This window comes from Sceloporus occidentalis, unplaced genomic scaffold (assembly GCF_023333645.1).
Source record: "Sceloporus occidentalis isolate IW3139 unplaced genomic scaffold, rSceOcc1.0.p SCAF_3, whole genome shotgun sequence".
Classification (NCBI taxonomy): Eukaryota; Metazoa; Chordata; class Lepidosauria; order Squamata; family Phrynosomatidae; genus Sceloporus; species Sceloporus occidentalis.
In genome coordinates this window covers 25830523-25846824 of record NW_028316983.1, presented here as the reverse complement: position 1 = coordinate 25846824, position 16302 = coordinate 25830523, and positions in this window count along the sequence as shown.

The following is a 16302-nucleotide window of genomic DNA, read 5'->3' as shown; positions in this document are numbered from 1 at the left end:
TTTGTGTAAATTTCTCTTTGAATTTCCAACAGCTCCACTGGCTACTAATCTGTTTCTGATCACAATTCAATGGATAATTATGTCCTAAAATCTTGGGTACAGGTTATCTGAAGGACAACATTTTCCCATATGAGTGACATGGGGTTTGAAATTTTCTGGCAAGGCCCTCCTCTCCATCCCACTACCCTCACAAGTACATCTAGTGAGAACACAGGAGAGAGCCTTCTTGGTAGCTACTCCCAGGCTCTGGAATTTCTTTCCAAGGGGGCCATTCACATTACCTTTTACCCCGGTTTTGAAATTGATTCTTCCACATGAAGTTCATATTGGGCCCGATTCTGTCACAGGCTTGCACAAGGAAATGCCCATTACCGCGGGTTATCAGGAATCGGGCTAAAATCCGTCTTTTCTGAAAAGCCCCAGGTTCCGCGAAATATGAACTTGCCCTCGATCATGATCGGGGCAAATTCGGGCAGGGATTAAGGTCAGAGGGTGAGCAGAGGTCAGAGCATTCCCTCCCCTCATCAGAGGGGAGGGGGAGGAGGAAAGAGCCGAAGGAAAAAGGGGGATCTGGATGCAAAGGGAGACAGGAAGCAAAAAGGAGGTGACTGACAGGGTCAATTCAGGGCAGGTCAGGGGGCCAGAGCAAGCCAAGCCTCTCCTCTCCAGCAGGGATCTTTTCCCTTTGGTTTTTTTTTTTTAATTATTTTTGGCAAAAAGTGTGCATGTTTTTTGCAATAGATAGAGCAAGGGTAAGTTCAGGGCAGGTCAGGGGGATACAGGAAGGCAAGCCTCTGCTTTTCGGCAGAGAACTTTCCCCTTTGGATTTTTAAAAAATTATTTTTGGCAAAAATGTGCATATTTTTTGCTAAAGATAGATAGATAGATAGATAGATAGATAGATAGATAGATAGATCGTGAGCAGGAGCAAGGGTCAATTCAGGGCAGGTCAGGGGGCTACAGCAAGGCAAGCCTCTGCTCTTGGCAGTCTATGCGCATATTCTTTCCTTTGGAATGACTGCTGCAATGCGAATGAATGTTACAAATCGAATGTAATGTTGCAACTTGGCAAATTGATACAGCTTTTGCTACTATCTCTAAGGAATTCAGGGGTAGCCTATTATTTCCTTTGGAATGACTGCTGCAATGCGAATGAATGTTACCAACCGAATGTAATGTCTCTTTCCAATTATGTAAATTGGCAAATTGATACAGCTTTTGCTACTATCTCTAAGGAATTCAGGGGTAGCCTAGGGAGAGCAAAAAAAAACCGCATCCTTTTCTGGCATTCCGAGGTGAGGAATTAATGTTATTGTTGTTGTTATTATTATTATTATTATTATTATTATTACTTGTGTATGAGGCATTCTGGGGTGGCAAGGAGTGGGGGATACAGGATGCATTAGCTTGCATTTTGGGGTTGAAAATGGGGCCAAGGGCAGATCATAACCTACAACACTGACCCAAATGCCCACAACACACACACACCAAAGGTTTTTAAATTTGACAAGTGGTGCCTGGTCCTTTAAAAAAAAGGAGGGGTGGAAAGCACACTTCTGATGCCCCTATCAGTGCTGGAAACGTCACCTATGACCATCGCGGAACTAACTTTGATTGACAGCCAGGCACTTTCACCTTAAATCCAAATTCTCCAAGAGGGCATTCGTGTTAAAATGCCCCTGATTGGTAGTCAGCACTTGCTTCCGGAGAGATTCGGGAGGGGGCCCCCGAATTTGCCCAGTTCCTTCCGGAGCAATGCCGCCAGTGTGAATGAGGCCCTAGAAAGGCTAGGTTGGCTCCTTTGATGCTGTCCTCCTAAGCAGCAGGTGAAAAGATTTTTGTTTCGATAAGCCTTTGGGAACTGCCTCTTTATGGAAAAAGGACTTTTAATAAATTGCTGCATTTTTCATATCTGTTGCCTTTTATGGGTATGTTTTTAAACTGCTACTGATTCTATTAATAGTTCAAAAGTATTTTAATTTTTGTACGTTTTTACCAATGTGAGTTTCTAATTCTGTTTGTTTTAACTTTTGTAGCCATCTTGAGTCCCAGGGCTGGAGAAAAGGCCTCTGTGTACTATGAACTGCTCAGCCATGAAACCCACTGGGTGACCTTGAGCAATTCACACTCTCTCAGCCTCAAAGGAAGGCAATGGCAACCCCCCTCTGAACAAATCTTGCCAAGGAAACCCCATGATAGGACCACTTTAGGGTTGCCATAAATCAGAAATGACTAAAAGGCACACAACAATAAACAACTAACAATGAGCTGCAGAGATATTTCTGAGCTATATCAACAAATCCTTGCTTCTTGCAATTTTAAAAAACAGCTATTTCCAATGAACACACAATTTGCCTTGGAGTTTCATAGCTTGTGGGTCTTTATTTTTCTGATAAAGCTCAGCTGTAGTTGCTCGCTCTTTTCTTTTGTTCAGATCTGAACTGTAGCAATTGCCATGATTATTGCCTCAATAACCTTGAACCTTTCCTGCTGCAACCAGAGTCTATCTGGGGCTGCCCCTGAAGACTTTCTGAATCTGCAACTGGTGAAAAACAGAACAAGTGACCTCCTAATAGAGGTGAATTGCTGGAAGCGGTAGAACTAGAGAGACTCAAAATGGAAGGGGAAGCAATCTCCTTATAATCGCTTTCAGAGGTTACCTGAAGGGAAGGTTCTCAGAAATGAGAGGGCTGTCCCTGATACCTGATGAGAAAATCTTAGTTTAATATATTATCTGGCTTCTAATACTTTTTCAGGAACACTTCAGTGTTTTGATTTTGACTTTAAAAGCAATGTATAAGATGCTTTAAGGCTGGAGACAGTTCTTCCCTAAAGGTATAACTGTTAATAATACAGTTCTGTCCTGCCTTTCCTCCAGTGAGCTCAGGGCAATATATCTAACATGGTTTTGCTCTCCCCTTCTTCATCCTAACAACAACTTTGCAAGGTAGATTAAGAGGTGATACAATAACCCTGTTTAAATATTTTAAATGGTGTCATACTGAGGATGGAGCAAGCTTGTTTTCTGCTGCTCTAAAGAATAGGTCCCAGAGCAATGGCACCAAACTCCAGGAAAAGAGATTCCACCTCAATATTAGGAAGAACTGTTCGACAGTGGAACACACTGAGCAGGGGGTTGGACTGGATGGCCCCTGTGGTATCTTCCAATTCTATGAGTCTATGAGGAAATTCAGTGAGCTTAATGTGTCAATGTGGACTTGGAAGATGGATTTTCAAGCTCCCATTCCAACGTTCTAACCACTATGGAACACTGCCACACTGATGTTAAGCTCCATTGAATACAACAGATTCACAGCAGGACACAAGATGGATGGTGGTGTTTACTCCTCAAGCACAAGGATTTTAAGAACTGCACTGTGTGAGCCATTGGACATTTTCTGACCCCAGTGAGAAATGTCAATTTCGTACAAATGAGGACAACAGACTACATCTCTCCTGTTTCATCATGCATCATAGTTTTCTCAAAAAAAATGGCTTGGGCTGTTTTGGCCTCAATGGCTGTGTTGTATTGACTGCAGTGCAAAAGTACCAGTCAAAAAGTATCTCAAGCAAAAGTACCCTAATGGCAAATAAACAAACAAGCAAGCAAACAAACAAAATTCAATTGGAGTTGTTGGGAAATGCTGGTTCTCCTAGACCTGTTATTGCCAAACTCCAGGTGTTTAGGACTTCAGCTCCTAGAAGATCTAGCTGACTCAGCCAACAGTCAGGAATTCTGGGAGCTGAAGTCTAAAACATCCGGAGGATCAAAGTTTGAAAGCCACTGGTCTACAAGCCAAATGTGTCAAATATATAGATGCTGTTTACACCTATGCAGGTGACATGTCAGTCAACATATTATTATACGTACAGTTCTGGGTGGATTCTACATCAAACTGGGACTGTGGAGGACTAAAGTGTCCCAGCCTTTGAAAGTGGTACAATGAATACATTCATTTCCTTTGTCTCAGCACCATCTGACTGATCAAATAAGTTGAAAGATTTCAGATATCTTTGACAAGATGAAGTGACAGAAAAGAATGCACATCCCAGGCAGTAACGGATCTATCATAACATGCTTAACTCTCCTAAAATATGTTCTCTTATTAAAGATAAAGAGAGAAGGAAAGATTAAAAGTTGGTTGGAAAGAAGAAGGAAAAATTGGAAATGATAAGAAAATCGAAATTTGGTGATTATATAATACAGGACGTAATTGAGGAAGACTTATTTGGATTAAAGTAAAGTAAGGATAATTATAATTTTGGTAGGAAACGTCGCAAATTTCACTAGTTGAAGATGCTCTCTTTTTAGAAGCAATAGTTATAACAATTAGAATGAATGATTATATGGTTTAGGATGTAAGTAAGTAAATGCTTTTTTTGTTGTTGTTTTTTTTAGTTGATGTTTAAGATTGTGTTATGTGTGGTATGTATGATGTTTGTATTTATATATTAATAAAAAAACATGTTCTCTTGCAACCTGTGCCAAATATATCTGCACAGTTGCAATAACATTAGTAACAGTGCAGTCCTATGCATGTTATTTAGAAATAGGTCCAGCTAAATTTAATAGGACTCTGTTGTTATGTGCCTTCAGGTGTTACATGCCTTCAAGTGAGCTCTGACATCTGGCTACCCTTTCATAGAGTTTTCTTGGCAATTCATTCATTCATTCATTCGAGATTGTTTGCCTTCAACTTCTTCTACTGATAAGAAAGTGTAACTTGCTCAAGTTCACCCAGTGAGTTTCCATCGCATTCAAACCTTCATTCTCTCAAAATCCAAATCCAACTTGAACCACTACACCAATACTAGCTTTGTATCCACAGATTCTTTATTCATGGATTCAAGCATCCACAGACTGAAAATATTCAACAATATACAAATTCCAAAAAAGAAACCTTGATTTTGCTATTAAGAGACACCATTTTACTAGGCCATTGTATATAATGAGACTTGAGCATCCATGGATTTTGATATCCATAGGGGGTCCTGGAATCAAAACCCAGCAGATACTAAAGGCCCACTGTACTTGCTAGCATTAGTCAGCATGGTGTAATGGTTTGAGCAATGGACTACAACTCTGGAGACCAGAGTTTGAAACTCTGCTTGGCCATGGAAACCCATTGGGTGACCATGGGAAAATCATACTCTCTCAGCTTCAGAAAAAGGCAAAGGCATCTCTCCTCTTAATACATCTTGCCAAGAAATCCCTGTGATAGGTAGGGTTGCCTTAGGATCACCATAAGTGACTTGAAGAGACGCAACAACTTCCTAGTAAGTGGGACTAGGATTGCCTAGGATTGTATCCTAACTGTGAAAGTTGTCCTTAAGTATAGTATCTATTGTTCCCTTCAGATTCCTGAGATTCTTTCTTAAGGAGCTTCTAGTGCCTGCTGTTTGCAAAATAAAATGTATGTTACACTGCAATGGAATGCATTGAAACTACTTTCTCACTTTCAAAATACCTGACTGAGTAAAGTGAAAGGATGAAGAGGGCCAATGTGGTGTAGTGATTTGATTTTAGCATTGGACTATAACTCTGGAGATCAAGGTTTGAATCTCTGCTTGACCATGGAAACCTACTGAGTGATCTTGGGCAAATCACACTATCTCAGCCTCAGGGGAGGCAAAGAAAACCAACTCTGAACAAGTTTTGTCAAGAAATCTCCATGATAGAGTTGCCTTAGGGTCACCATAGGTCAGAAACAACTTGAAAGCAAACAATAAAAACAAAAGGAATGAAGTGCTTAGCTTCTCCCTTGGTATTTTACCCATTAAATTCTTTTCCGGCAGGCTGCAACCCTTTTATCAAGATAAAGATGAGCCAAGAACAGGTATAAAAGTAGCTGGAGAGGGATTATTGGATAAGGGATGCTGGGACAGTTTACAAGAGAAAAGGAATTGCTTGAACTTAGATGCAGCTTCATTGTGATACCTAATTTGTCACTTGGATTAAAGTATAACAAGGGAAGGGCAGAATCATTTAGTGATACTCATGGTCTAATCCAGGGGTCGGCAACCTACAGCCCGCAGGCCGGATCCGGCCCAGCGAGGCCTTGGGACCGGCCTCAGCCCAGCCACCGATTGCCGCACCGCCACAGCTTCCGCGCCACTCTGGGCGCCATTTTGAGTTCGGCCCCCCAGTTGTCTGAGGGACAGCAACCCGGCTCCTGGCTCAAAAAGGTTGCCTACCCCTGGTCTAATCCTTCAAGAAACGGTTGAAAGAGATGCTAAGCATGGAGAAGAAAAAGAGGAGATAAAATAGTTGTTTTCAAAAATCTTGAAGGTTATCGCATGTAAAATGGACTAGTTCTCTCTTGTTCCAGAAGGAGTAGGCACCATTTAATGGGAGACAGTTTTCACTTCCTTCCCATCACCCTCAAGTATATCTGATGGAAACAAGTGAGAAGCCCTCCTTGGTGGCTGCTCCTATGCTAGAATGGTCCCCTCCTTGTTATCCTCCTGTAGGCAAGTGAAGACTTTTTTGTTTTGCCTAGCCTTTGAGCAGAAACTGCTCATGGGGAAAGGGCATTTAATAATGTTTGTATTTGTATTGTCTATATTTGTTCTTATTTCCTTTTTTAAATGAGCATGCTTTTAATTGCTATTAATTCTAATTCTAACTTTTGTATGCTGTGAACTGCTGTCTGTTGAACTGGTATATCTCTTGTCAAGTTGCCTTGGGTCCAAGGGTTGGGGAAGAAAGGGGTAAGGGGAAGAAGAGGATAAAAACTAATAGACAGAATTTTCAGGGAAGTAGATTTCCAGCAAGTTTTAAGAAAAAGTTCCTTGTAGTAAGAGTTCTTCAACAGTGAAATAAACTGCTTCAGAAGGTGGTCAGATTTCATAAACTGGAGATATTGAATAGTTATCCATCAGAGATGTAGTTGTTTCTTGGATTGCAGTTCCCGCACTGAACACAAGGCCAGAATAAATGTGTTTTCTCCATCCTGACATCCTGCAGATGTTCTGGACTAGAATTTCCATCATCACCAGCCAACAACTGGCTGGCTTCTGCATTGAGGAGAATTGGGACAAGAGGATCTCCATGGTCCCTTCCAGCTTTTTGAAAAAGGATTTCCTTATTTTCCCCACTAACTATTCATAGGCTTACTACTACATTGCGGCATAGCATAGCTGAGCAAAATCTGGCTTCCTCCAGACTGGTGCTGGCCTATAAATCTCATCAATCCCCTCTATTAATTCTACTGGCTAGGAATCATGGAAACTGCAGTTCCACAGCTTATGGAGTCTAACTTGCCCAATGTTGCTCTACTGGATGTAGGTGGTATTGTCCCAGCAAGCACTTCCATTATAGTAAAGTTACATTTAAGTCATTCCAAACCACTTAGCCTTCCAGAAGGCTAACCCAGTGCACTAGCACATTCTTAGGCACTGAGAGCTATTGTAGCCTGGTCCTTTATTCTAGACTTCACCTTGAATGTCAGTGCCAGTTATTATTATTATTATTATTATTATTATTATTATTATTATTAACCTTTATTTAGAAAGCGCTGTAAATTTACACAGCGCTGTACATACAATCTTTTTAATTAGACGGTTCCCTGCCCTCAGGCTTACAATCTAAAAGACACGAAACAAAAGAAGAAAGGAGTGGTGGTGGGGAAGGGGATGAGGTCCAGCAGTCTTCTCTACCTCCGAGGCCTGGACCAAGGGAGATGGACTGGAGGGAGGACTTGGCTTCTTGGAGCTAGCCTGCCTCTCTCTCCCTCAAGATGGTGGCTGAAGGGAGGGCTTGTCTTCTTCCAGGCAGGCTTGGTGGAGCTAGCCTGCCTCTCCCTCCCTCAAGATGGTGGATGAAGGGAGGGCTTTTCTTTTTCCAGGCAGGCCTGGTGGAGCTAGCCAGTTCCAGGCTTTGGAGAGACACTAGGCAAGATCTTTTCAATGGACCACCTTAAGTAGGTTCACTATCACCTTCTCACCACTATTGGGCTGTAGCTTGGTCCTACAGACCCAAATCCCATTGACAGAGGAGAGCCCCAACCCAACGTATCATTCAGAATACCTATAAATGCAAAACGATTTCTATAACGTAAAGCATGGGTGGGCAGACTTCAGTCTTGAGGCATCTGCCTTATTTTTCACTAGAACCCTAAAAACTACCAATTGGACCCTGGTGCAAGAGACATACACTTTGCATGAAAAAAGGCACAGAAAAAAGTACAGAAACTTGTCTGGAGTGCCTCCATATGCAGAAATCTGCCCTCAGACAACCCAAAATGTTCTTCATTTCAGTACTGTGCTATGTGGAGGACTTTTATAGTTTTGTTGTTGCATATTGTGAAACATTTGGGAGACATGCAGGGGTTGCTGTGTTGGCCATGTAGTAAATTCAAACAAAAACCCACCAAACAGTAATAACTTTATTGGCCAACCAAAATGCACAATATACTTGTTGCAAAGCTACACTGGCTTCGAAAGCGCCACATGGCCAGAGGAGGATGGCCCATACCATCTTAACTAAAAATAATAATAATAAAATCTTTATTTATATTTCCCGCCTTTCCCCATGGATCGAGGCGGAAGCACAACAGCTAAAATCAGCATTACAATGCATAAATTTCACAGCTCACAATTTCATACATATATTGATTACCAGTCAATTATAAAACAATATAAAAATATTATTACAATCTATGTGCACATCATCTCTAGGAGGTAAACATTTTCAGGGTTGAATCATAATAGATCAGGTGGGTACACCCACCGGAGGAGATCCATCTTAAGTGCTTTCTTAAAGGCATCTAGAGTGTTAATAAGACGGATCTCTTCCAGTAGGCCATTCCAGAGTCTTGGGGCAGCAGCAGTAAATGCTTTCTCAAAAGTTGATCTTATTCTAACTTTGGGATGTTCCAATAGTTTCTTTCCAGAAGTCCTGAGAGTGCAGGGCGGATTGTGTAGTGAGAGGTGTTTCCTCAAATAACTTGCGCCCGAGCCATTTAGGGCTTTAAAGGTAATAACCAACACTTTATATTGGGCCCGGAAGCTAATTGGTCGCCAGTGCAGATTTTTCAGTATTGGTGTAACGTGCTCTGATCTAGATGTTCTAGTGAGCAATCTGGCTGCAGCATTTTGGATCAGCTGAAGCTTCTGGACTTGGTATAAAGGTAGCCCCATGTAGAGCGCATTGCAGAAATCAAAACAAGAAGTTACCAGTGCATATACCACAGTTTCAAGATCTAAGGACAGAAACAACAAAATGCAGGCATCTTACTAACATCTCCAATGTTTCTCCTGTTTGGTATGTAACATCTTGCCTATGAAGAAGCCAGTGGAGTTTTGAAAGCTTGCAACAAGTATATTGTGCATTTCAGTTGGCCAATAAAGGCATCACTGTTTGGTGGATTTTCATCTGGGAAACAGAGAGCCTTGCCAATGTATGAACATCACTAGAAGTCACCAGGAGATCCAGCTTACTTACTGCCCATCCCATCCAATCTCAAATGCATTTTTCCCCTCAGAACAAACCCACATAAAAGTAAAGCATCTGCCTTCAAGCCACCTGTTGAGTGAAGGCAGCTCCTTGAATTTCACAGGGCTTTCAAAGTCAATAAAGAATGCCTCTATAATCCTTAGCAGATTGCTGGAAGAGAAAAGCTGATGCATGAGTGCCACCTACAGGAATTTTAATAACTTCCTTAAGCATGCTAAAGAGAGCCACAGTTTGTTGTATTTGGAGGAATAAACGTTTTAACAAAGCTGTCTGACTGAAATGTGTTTGCCTAAATTCTGGACATACACTCCAGCTTTCCCCCATGCCAGATATCCGGTTATGGAAGTTTGGCATTTGAGGGGTATAAATCATTCCACATCACATCAGCCAAATGCCTTTCTCACCCAAATCTCCTCTCATTTCCCCTCCAAACTTCCATGATTTTAGCAATCTAATTTAAAGAAAGAAAAAGGGGACATAGTTCAATTAATGAGAGTTGAAAACCTTGTTAACCTGATGCAAAACAACTGGAGAACTACCAGTAAATTCTGATCTACGTTATACAAAGAAAAAGACTGCCAAGAGACACACAGTCTATCAGAGTGAAGAGTGTACCCCCCAGCAGTGGCATCACTAGAGTTGGTGTCACCCAGTGCGGTAACTCATGGTGTCACCCCCATTGACCTCCTCCCAGGCCACACCATATAGAATCCTCAGTAATATTTCTTTTGTACTAATGTTACCCTATAAATCATAATTCCCATATATTGCCAAATGTAATGATTATAGTTGTGACATAAATGAGCAAAATTAAAATTATACCTTTAAATTATACTACCATATACACAGAATAAATGTGTGTGTGTGTGTGTGTGTGTGTGTGTGTGTGTATAGTTTCATGTAGTTAAAGTGAACATTTGATAAAATATGTGTTTTTAATATATATTTTTAAAAAATTAAGAATGTTGAAACTTGAAATTTGATTTTAAAAAAACCAGGGCCTTTCCTTTCTCCTCTCACTGACCTTCACCCCACTCATAGCATATATCTTCAGCACAAGAGGCACAGGCAATGGCCACAGCCTATTTCTGCACAAATGCAGATGTTTGAGGAGCACCCCTTCTTTCGGTGTCACCTGGTGCGGTCTGCACCTGTTAGTGATGCCACTGCCACCCAGAAAGCTTTGATAATTATGTGGCTTTACAATCTAATAAATAAATGGATGATCTCAGAGCTTGGAAATATTACTTTTTTGCTTTCCCTCCTTTTCCATTTCATAAATAAAACTCCTGCAAGCCCTATGCAATGGGTGCATGCTTTCTCTCTGCATAAATTCAGCTGGCCATGCCTCCTTCCAATAGTGCAGTCAGTGTAAAGCTGTAGCCATTTTTGCTGGGAGCCAGGATGTTCCTAACTCAGATCTCATAGCTGCCATAAACTGTTTCCCTAGGCAGTCTACCTTCTTTAAACTTTATTGCTGGTCCACCTTTTTGATAAAATATAGTATTTAAAATATGGTCTACTGTACAAGTAGATTGCCAGGACAGCTGTAATGGCATTTGCGAAACCATTTGAATACTAAGAATATAACCACCACAATACTGGATCAGACCAAGAGCCTCTCTGTATCAGCTTTCTTGTCACACAATAGCCAGTTACATTGTGTGGGAAGCCTGTACATGTTAATGTTAATTGTCTGCCATTATTTTGCCTTTCAATGAGCATGAGCCAGCATGGTAGAGTGGTTTGAGCACTGGACTATGACGCTGGAGACCAGAGTTCAAATCCCTGCTTGGCCATGGAAGCTCACAGGGTGACCTTGGGCAAGTCATACTCTCTAGCCTCAGAGGAAGGCGAAGGCAAATCCACTCAGAAAAATTCCTGCCATGAAAACCCTGTGACAGGGTTGCAACAAGTTGGAAATGACAATGAATGAGAGATCCCCAAGTCACCCTATTATCAACAGCCCTACTCAGATCTTGTAAACTCAAGGTCACAGCTTCCTTGATTGAATCTATCCATCTGTAATGCAATCTTCTTCTTTTCCTACTGCCTTCTACTTTGCCAAGCATTATCATCTTTTCCAATGAGTTGTATATTCTCATATGTCCAAAGTATGAAAACCTCAGTTTATATCCATTTATTTGTCTTCAGGAGTCCATGCTATGTATAGAACTCTTCTCCAGTACTACATTTTAAATAGGCTGATTTTCTTCATATCAGCTTTTTTTTCCCACTGTCCAGCTTTCACAACCAAACATATAAATGGAAGATATGATGGCATGGACAATCCTAACGATAGTATCCAATTGTATATCTTTACACTTCAGGCTCTTGTCTAGTTTGTTCATAGCTGCCCTGATTAATACAATAGCATCTTCTGTACAATAAAATTCCAAAAGCACAATATATTATTCATTATTACAATTATTAAAAATGAGGCAGATTGCCAAAGCTCAAAACAACTTTGCAAAAGATGAGCAGCACAAGAATACTGAGTCATTTAAATTGGCTCTGTGTATTTCAGAGGCTGGTGAAGAGCATGCTGTTATTAACAATTTACTTACTAGAATTTTTGGCTGGCATGTGCTACTGGCAAAGAACCCTGTTAAGGATTGCTCATAGGAGCAGTGCTTAATCTATATGTATTTCAGAGCAAACAGGATTTATCTTTAAGTGTGCCAACAATACAATATTGATGCCTTTTGCAGGAAACGGTGTTAGGAATTCTTGGTATTAGCAGTTTAATATGTGACTCATGTGAAAACCTGATTCTCAAAAAGAAGGGAGTGTTTATTTTCAAACATATGCACCACAGAGAAAGTTCTGTACATAAGCAATAGATAATAAGATGACACACATAGTAAAATACCCTACTTGGACCACTTACTATTAGAAGCGGACACTATTATTTGCAACAATATCCAATTCCCAATTGTCACACAAGAACAAAGCATCTCTCCTCTCATTCTGAAATGGGACTGCTGAAATGAAAATAGCTTAGAACGACCACAGATGGATTTTTGTGCTGAAAGATTGTGAGTGCCACTCGAATTCTGATACTCAGAATAAGTTTCTCAGTTCAGAACTCTGGAATCCTAATGATCTTTTTAGGTGTTCTGAAAACAAACAGAAATGCAGTATGCTAGCCCCACTTTGTCCATTATTTTTGTCATCCTCTACCACCTGAAGGTGACTAACTAAAGGGGAAAGGCTCCCTATATAGAGAGGCTGGCTATAGTAGACCCAACACTACTATTAGGCAGAATGAGGCAACAGCTTTAGGTGGAAGATGCTGGAAGCAGCAGTGCCAGCCTTCATGCCTTCTTGATTTTCCTGGCCATTCTTTTCTGTTAGAGAGCACAGACGTATGCACCATCTAACCCCCTAAAACCAGAACATTGGAACGGTTATTTTTAGACTGCATCCTTCTGCCAGTGTGGCCAATGGTTATGCTTGTTGCAGAATACTGAGAGCTACATTCTTTAAAAAGAAACTTCGCACCTAAGCTAGTCTGATGCCTTCAAAGGCAGTGGAGTACTGCCAGAAAGTATGATTGCTATGTTAAAACTACTCCAGCCTTAAGATTTCAGAACTCATACCTTAAACCTTGGGATGACAACCCCTTATGTTGCAGAGGCAGGCACTGATGTCATTAAAAACCAACCAGTTGCCCAGTTTGCCATTGAAAGACCAAAACTAAGAAATGAAGAAAATACATACACAGAATGTTTTCAAAACAGTGCTCTCATTCTGAGATTCCTCCTACTCACCCTCAGAATTGGTGAAGAGGGGCCAGGCCCTGAGATCTGGTAACTCTAGTCAGAGGAGTTTGCTTCTATATGTGGAGAGGCCCTAACTTAGTAGATTTACAAACTGAACAGAGAATGTCAATTGGTAAAGGCAGGTCTTTGCTTCAGGGCATTAGTCTCTGTTTTAAGAGTGCAAAAATTGTGAGAGAAGGGAAATGGGGGAAAGGGGCTGTTATGCTTTCCCATCCTCACATATTTATTCTACTTGATTTTGGAATGCATGAAAAAGCATTAAGCCATATCCTTTGCACAGGTTACTGATCTTGCAGTTTTACTTAAACAAAACAAGTTCATTCTTGCAAGGCAGACGTGAGTCTACCACTGGCTTAAGGCATGTGATGACAATACCACACTTGCCAGCAGGAGATCTGTATTTTCTAGAATGAGTTGACATCAAAGAACAAAATGAAGACAAGATGGGCAAAACATAAGGTACAATACCCTTCCTCCACCTACAACCCACCCCCTTTTCTGAGTCTGGCTGGAAGGAAATAAAGGGGTGGGGCAGAGATGATGAGGAGTACCAGGAAAATATAGTGGGCAGAATGCTCCCCCACCATGTCTTTTCACCTTGAAGTAATCACCACCCCAGCTTTATTAATATTTCATGGTGCCTGCAATTGACACAAGAGCTCTGGCACAAACAGGTCGTATTTCATCCTGCTAAAAAACAGGAGCATATCCACAGCATGTCACATTGACTAGGTCTGTGTTTGCAGTAATATTAGCAAAAAGAGAGCCTGTCAGAATGTGAAAAGGTTTTTTTTATATAAATAAAATCAACATACCTTCTAACTGTCCTGATTCGTCAGGGAATGTCCTGATTAATCCGCTGTTGTTCTATTTTTTCAGTTGCTTTTGAAATGCCCCAGTATCACTTCTGTCTTCCCACATCTCTGTTTTGCCCTCAAGCTTGCTCCAACTGCTGCAAACTCAGTTCAAAGCGCAAAAGTGGTATGTACTCAATGAAGTCATTAAGGGGGAGAGGGTGGTGGTGGAATCTTATCCTTTACAACAGGGTCGGACAAAATCAAAATGTTGTAGTCTCTCCTAGTTTGTGTGCTCCTCCTCACTGATATCTTTTGCCATCTTGACCACATTCTGATGTTGCTTGGCCACACCTGTCCCAGGTTTCATCTGTGAAACTTTGGAAAGAATAAAATATGTCTATAATACATTTCTGATATTATATCTATAACCAAAGTCAGTAAGAATGTTAATTCCTGGACTGTAATCTCCAGGGACCTCTCAGCACCCTGTCTTTGAACAAAACAAAACAATGTTTAATTAATGATAACTCCCAACTCTCTAGGGGAATGGGAGAAAATTTTGCCATGTTCCCAACATCCTATTTTATGCCAAGGTGAGGCCTTTGGAAACCCCATCAACTTCCAGTTCACTTCCTCGCTGGTGAAAAGCCTCTCCTGAGCCTAAAAAAAGTATGGGAAGGCCTAAAACATGGCAAAGTTGCACCTTATGGTCCCTATGGGTAGTAAAAGGGGGGGGGGCTTATCAGTGATTTTTTAAAAAATTAAAATTCAGGGCAGATAGAAAGCAGGTGTGGCCCTCCAAGATCATAAGGGAAGTCAATGTGGACTCCCAGCCCTTGACAGTTACCTGCTTCTGCTACAAATGGAAGAAAGGTAAGGTCAAATTTTCCATAAAGGGGTACAGAATAACCAAGCAAGCAGCCAGGTTCAAAAGAACAAAACAACTAATAACCATCCCTTCCCCAAAAAACATGGAAGTCTCTATGCCAATGAAGTAGAGTACAATGGCCAGTGTTGGACTTTTAAGATGGGAAATGGTATGATTATAAGGCTCAGTTGAAAAGATTACTGACTGTGAGCTAAGGCAACACACAGGCATGGTCACCATTTCATGTTCAGATATCAAGTAGACTGGCTGTAGAATAAACACTGGCAGTAGCCTAGCTTAAATGGCTCATTCCAAGTTGAATGGTACACACACATAATTCTGCCCTTCAATACCTTACATCCTTCTCCTCAACTCCCATCTCACTTGGCCTAATGGCAGGGCCAGCCTTGACTCTGGCCTCCTTACAAGAATCGTTGGGAATAAAAATGTAATAAAAGGGAGAAACAATGAATGAATGCATTTCAACTGCCAAGTTATTTTTTACAAAGAGAATCAACAAATCAGACATTAAACTAGTTAGGAGCTATGATTTACTTGCTTGACCTTACAGTTGGCAATTATTATTCAGAAATAATGCTTTTTACAGACAAAGTGCAGGAAGCCACAATAGTCAAGATTTGTGCAAGGCAGTGCACATATTTTGAGACAAGATTTCAGTTTTACAGTATGTAAAAGCAATATTTTGTCTTACCAGGACATACTCTCCTTCTTTCTCTTCCTCAGCCCCCTTTGTAAATGGTAGAGAGCGTGCCTTCTTCATATCAGCTAAATTTCACCCACTCTATGTTCATCCTTGGTTTACAATGGCTGGTCTCAGAAAATTGCAGGGGATAGGAATATCAAACATAATTTTGGGATAGGGACCCTCATAAAAATTCTGTCTTGCCTCCTCCATTCCACCCAGTTATTCAGAGAGTAAAGTTATAAACAGCTGCTATCCAATGTGGTTAGGACAGGTGCCTTCCCCAGATAAGCACAGTTCCATCCTCCTGAGATGCATCTAACTCCATGGTCATCTTTGTTGTACTTTATTGCCAATTAGCTTTTAAAATCATTTAAGGCTATACATTACTTTAAAATAGACAACACATTTTTGAAAATAGTACACTTGCCCATTGCTGATGAATCAAAATGCTCCTGCACTCCAAGTTCAACAAATAATTCTCTAAAACATATTCAGGAGTAGCAGTTCGCTTTGCAGAAAAATACAGTATAACAAAATGCAAAGTCCACAAAGCTGCAATAATTTATTGGGCCAGCTCCAAAACAAAATAGCTTCAAGGCCTTCCACCATTCTATTTCCCCAGAGATCATAGCAAGTAATAGCAAGTAGATTCCTATACTGCTTATCAGTGCACTTAAGCACTCCCTAAG